Below are 6,000 nucleotides of genomic sequence, written 5' to 3' on the forward strand. Positions count from 1 at the left end.
CTTGTCGAGAGCTGCTTCGGAATATGGACGTGAAGATAGACGAATATCTTCTTGTAATGCTGAGATTTGCGTAGGTGGAACCTTGTCGTCTGACTCAGACTCGTTATCAACATCTGTACATCCGTTCATAACAGGCACGTAATTTTCCAGCTCATCCATAAGCTTGACTGTCTCCATGACGTCCGAAGGATCCAGAGGAGAGAAGACGTCCTCTTCACTCTCGTCATCACTGTCGGCATCGTTTTCCTTATCGTAACGCTTCTTTTCATCAGCATTAGAACGATTTAGACCAACCTCCACTGTATTTCTCCATGCAGCCAGCTCTTGATAAAAGTCTGCACTTGATAACGACAAATGCTCGAGTAGTGGCTCCAGCATCGCTTTTGCATAGGTATACTTTTCTGACGACGACAAAACTACCTGGTTGGCACGTTCTTTCCGATACAGGCGAATGTATACGACCTCCTTCGCTTTTCTAGCCTGTGCTGGAGTTGCTTCCTGGTTACCAATCCGTTCATCTGCGTGCTTGTCATCGGGCAATTTTATCTTCGGCGACTTTAACTTGGACATTTGTACAATGGGCTTCAGTAAGTCGGCCGCTACTGCCAGTTCTCGTTTCACATCCAATGCGGCGTATGTACTCCACCGATCATGGACCGTAATAGCTGGAAGCACTTTAAACCCGTGTCCGGATTCAGCTAAGCGCATAATGTGGCGACAAGGTAGGCGATGGCTTTTGTAAAATAAGCAGGTGCATGTCCAATCAATGTCGTGGCACAGGAACGTTTCGTTGTTGCAGTGAACTTTCCAGCATGAAACAGTTTCTGCAACTCGTTTGCACGACGCGTCCACCATCAAATTCACGAAACGTTCCCACTCCGTTTTCACTTTCGCAAAAATATCATCTGACAGCTTAGTTGCAACAGCTCTTAAGAACTTAGGCACTGTATTGGGTACGCGCAACATTGAGTGTTGTTGTCCAATAGTCAAAACGATCTTCTGCACCACCGTGGTTTGATGCTGCAACAGGCCAGCAATAGTCTTGTCAATTCTCGTCTTGTGCCCTAGCAGCATCTTCACTTGGTTCCAGTTCGATTCGATTCTGTTGGTGGTGGTATTGCCCGCGGTGAAGACCTTTCCTCTAGCAAAATTGGCCCACATATCCCGACAGGAATCCCAGTTTTTATCGAAATAATCAAAGAGTACTTGGCGTTTCTCGTCCTTACAATATTGACGCAACGCATCATAGTGAAAGTTGTACCGAAGATGAGAAGTGCTAATCAAAACACACAGATATAACGTTAGTGTACCCCCCCCCCCCCCAAGCGGAAGCATACATACCTGTAAAGCAACTTTGTCATCAACACCAGCAATTCCTCACACTGGGAAACTTTTAGGCGAAAAGAGGGACGTCTCATAACCTTCTTCCAGTAACTGATCGCGTGATATTGGCACAAAAGTATCTTGGCCCTTGGGAAAACTTCTTTTAGCACGCCCCACTCCACGTAATCCTTATCAATCACGACAGACTCAATTCGCCTCCAACCTGGATTCTTCTCCTTGAAGTAATTTAATATCGTCGACAGTGTCAGGGCTTGCTCGTTGAGACAAACGAAATCAAAGACAGGGAATCCTCTGCCCGTAGCTGTCGTGACGACCAAACTCCCTGAATAACACGATAGGAAAATGGAGCCGTGTTAACAAACTGAAGTTGCTGTATGGTAAATAAGGTTGCTATACGAATATCGATAAAGTTGCTAGAATGATCTCTGTACGCACCCAAGTGATAACCCAGATTATTTGTGCCATGCGTGAAGTCCATCGCTAACGTCTCGCCCCACTGGTCGAACATAATCTTCTGCACTTTGGTCTGCATAACAATCGCGGTCGTCAGTCCCAATTGATCTTGCAGCACAAGGATATCGCTGTCGTCCAGTTGACGAAGAGCATGCAGCTTGTTCTTCAAGCGCTCTTCTGCAGAATCATTTCCCATGATGTTGCGAATGAGGTTGCGGGTCTGTTGTGGTGTAACTTTGCACCCTATCACATCGAAAATTGAAGCAAGGAAAGTGATCCAAAGAAACGTGTTAAATAAAATATCACTCCAAAAAATAAGCGCGCTTTACTCACCAATTCGCTCATTCAAGAAATTTGCAATGTGCTTGGAAGAAACTCGTGCGTCCGCCAACGTTTTCACATCTTCGCGGTCTCTTTCATCCAGCGGTAGCGTCTCAGTTGTCAGGTATGACGAAGCTTGAGACGCGGTCGTAGGGTGCGAATGGGTATGGTTCTAACCATAAAAGTGCAAAGTTAGAATAGCACGGTAAACGTACACCGTTACCGTACCTCGTTAATAATCTTGATCATAAATTCATCGTCATCTGTCGAAGTCACAACAGCAGTGAACCGAGCACGGCATCCACAGTAACGAGTCTTGCGGTTGCGGTGGCCTTTCGAACGAGAACTCTGCGAAACACCGTGGGTGCAGCGAAATATCTTGTGTGCCCATCGAAACTCCGTCGGTACTGAGTCGTCGTGAGTGCTACAAAGCAACAAAATAACGATCGTGTTAGACATAGCCAACTGAATACAATGAAGTATACATACCTATTGTAATGCACCGTCGTTTGAGAACTGCGGACCCGAAACTTGATATTGTTTTGCTGCGTGTAGGTCTCAAAAATATCAGCAAATCCCTCCCAGTCTGCGATCGGGTGGGATGGAAAAGGAGGGACAACGTTGACAATCTCATCGCCGTTTGCACGCATAGCATCCATTTCCTTCATGTGCTTGCTGGTACGCTTACGAGGCGTGTATTCCGGGCGCGTCGAAGCTGTTAAACTGCGGTCATTGTCTCCGTTTTCGCAGCCATTGCCTCTGGCATTTTCGTCACCTAACACCTCTTTGCGCTTCTTAGAGGGTGACGGCTCGTGTGGAGAAAATCGTCGCCTTGGAGATGTTTGATGTGGTGAATATTGCCGGTTGGCGTGCTGGGCAGCCGCCAAAAGCAATAGTAACAAGTGATATCAGGCCCCTAGTTTTACAGCGCAACCATACCGTTAATGCAACAATAACAACTATACCGGAAAAGCTTCCACTCGTCTTGCTCTTTTTGGTTGCCTGCATCTTCCCTGTGTGTCCTGACCATCAGGAAATACGACATATATAACTTGCCGCTTCCAACTCAAACAAGCAGATGTTGTCGTACCCAAATTTGCCGATTCTTCTGAGTCGTCAGAAACTTGATCATCGTCTCCAGCCTCGTCCGCGTCATCTGGAATGAAGTCGGTGTCGCTGCTGTCGTCCCGCTCGATGTCAAGCGTAGCATACATGTCGTTTAGCTCGGCCCGCTTCCGTTTTGGCGTGCTCCATCCTTAGTACATGTACAAACAACGTCAAATAACGCATACATCGATAAAATCAAGCCGAGGTCATCTTACCGGTCGACGCGCCACTCTCTGCTTCAGCCATGGGCCCCCCTCGCTTGCGCGTAGCGTGTATGACGCCTCTCCACCGCTGTTCTCGTGCTCTCCGCGCCGTACGCGTCCAACCTCCGCCGGTCCGGTGACTGGATCCTCCCCGTCCAGCGATTCTGAAAATGAACGGCGCTAAAAGCAGCGAACTTAACAGAATCGTATTTAGAAGGGCTAGTACGATACGAAGTACGTATTTAATCGAAGATGGTAATTTAGAGAAATATATTCTCCTGACATTTTTGAAACCTTCATACAGCAACATTACATGTCTCATATTCGTGAAAGCAACCTTAGGTAAAGGTTGCGGGAACCACTCCCGCCTTTCTCCGCCTTAACTTTTGCGTTCTTTTTCGCACGCCCTTGCCTCAGCTTGGTCTGCCTTTAGCTTCTCCTTCTCCAACTTCGCAGCTTGTCTTGCTCCAGTGCACTCCGCCTTCAGTCTTTCCGCTTCATCTATTGCAGCCGCGTTAGCCTCCTCAACAGTATGCAGCATATCGTAGTCAAGTAAGTCGCCATCAACATATCTGTTGTCAATCTACTTGACTCATTTTCGCTTTTGCGGGAGTGGTGCCGCAGTAAACCTTGGCAGCAGATTAACAACATTGAGAGCGTCAACGTTCAGGTCAAGCTCTCGCAGTACACGCTTTTGAAGCTCTGAAACCTCGAGCAATCTACGAGGCGGGATTTTCTGCCCCATGGCGACAGCGACGTGCGGGTGTGTATCGCGCTGCACAACGGGCTTGCAACTAATAATCCCTTTCAGCATTACATCCAGTAACAACGGGAAAATGCCAGTCTTCTCAAACCCCTTCTTGGCGTTGTTTTCGCAGCATGCTTTTAATCAATGGATCACACGCGATGCCAGTGTCAGGGTTGACGCAACAGCTCGCTTGACGTCTAATAGCTGAGCATGAACTGACACTGAGGAGTGGCTTGTCGAAATACGTCTGGTATGGATATGTATATGTAATCGAATGGCGTTACCGCAACCATAACTTTTGCCATTTACGATCTGACGACACTTAGCAGGGCAACCTTACTCCTAAAGCGACTCTCTCGGCGACCTTACCAAATCTAAAGTAACCTTAGAAACAGCTGCGATGATGTAATTTATAATATAATACAAGAGTTCGAAGGGTACCCGCATGGGGTTTCGAAAATTTAGACATATCCGTAAGTTCGCACAGTACATTTGTGAGAAAATCTCGTTGCTGTGAATCTCTCTCTCTTCGTTGTCATGAACGAGAAAGCGCTGGCATACGAGCTGGATTGCGCTCGACTTGCCGACCTTGCGAGCATGAAGGAGAAGCTAGAGCTGATGAGCGCTAGCCTGGAGAAGATAATGGCAGCTCAGCTGGATTTTTAAGCTCTGATTGAAGAGCGTGAAGAGCACAGCTACGAGTTGGCAGAGGCTCTAGGTGATGGAGATCAACGTATGGCTCATGAAGATACACTATCTTTTGATGTTCTCTGGAGGTGCTGGTGAACAAGCTAAACAAACATCATTGATATGGCATGTTGTATTCGAACGCTAATACAAATTGGTTTTGCCTATCACAGTTGATTCAGAAGCAGCTTATGAATCTTACTATCTCTGTCTTCTTCCCACGCAGATACGGAGCGCTCTCGCGAATGACACACAACCATCCATAGCATTTTTAAGCTCATCACACAGACATCATTCGTAGATACGTTGTGTTGCTGCAGCTGCAAACTTCCAGTACGGTAGTTGTATGCCTGAGATACCATCATGACACCGCAACTGGCGTAGTCAGGTTGTTGTGGCCCTTTAACCCACTCAATTGGGTCTATAGCAAGCTCACGTCGATTCTCCGATGTGAGGTGAAGCGACCTGGGTCAGATTGCCGATGATGGGAAGAGATCGCGTCTGGACTGATTGGACCAGAAGGGTTGGGGTTGGTGCCGGATATGTTCGGATAACCCCAGTACCTGACTTGGTACCACAACGATGGTACAGATAATTTTATTTGCTTGGTACCACCCTTTCGGTACAGTCGATCATCCGGACACCTGCGATCACCCGGACATCTGCGATCATCTGGGCATCCGCGATCATCTGGACTCACCTGATCAGATCGACACGGTACCACCACGGTGGTACAGTTGGATCAGATGGATGCTGGGTACAACGTTACTGTCATTCCGATACGAGGTCAAGATATACAGATGGGAGTTCAAGTGTGATGTGCAATCGGTGGGCACGCAATCGGGATGGGGATAGGGAGAGAGATCTTTAGGACTTTTACCTTTGCTTAAATAGATTCTGATTTGCCTTGCAAGACACAAGTGGCGTCCACACATCCCGGGGAAGGAGCTACGTTGGCCTACCCGAAGAAGGACTCACCCAGTCAACCAAGGACACGACGCGAACCTGGATAGCTTGGCCAGGGGGCGATCGTATAGTCTCATCTCAACTCAAGACCCCGCCAGAGGAGGCGGCAAGCAACGGAAAGGGCGAAAACAGCACACTCAAAGGACACCCCCCACTTGTCCCAAGACCCGA

Source organism: Phytophthora ramorum (assembly GCF_020800215.1).
Source record: "Phytophthora ramorum isolate Pr-102 chromosome Unknown Phyram_PR-102_s0003, whole genome shotgun sequence".
Lineage (NCBI taxonomy): Eukaryota > Oomycota > Peronosporomycetes > Peronosporales > Peronosporaceae > Phytophthora > Phytophthora ramorum.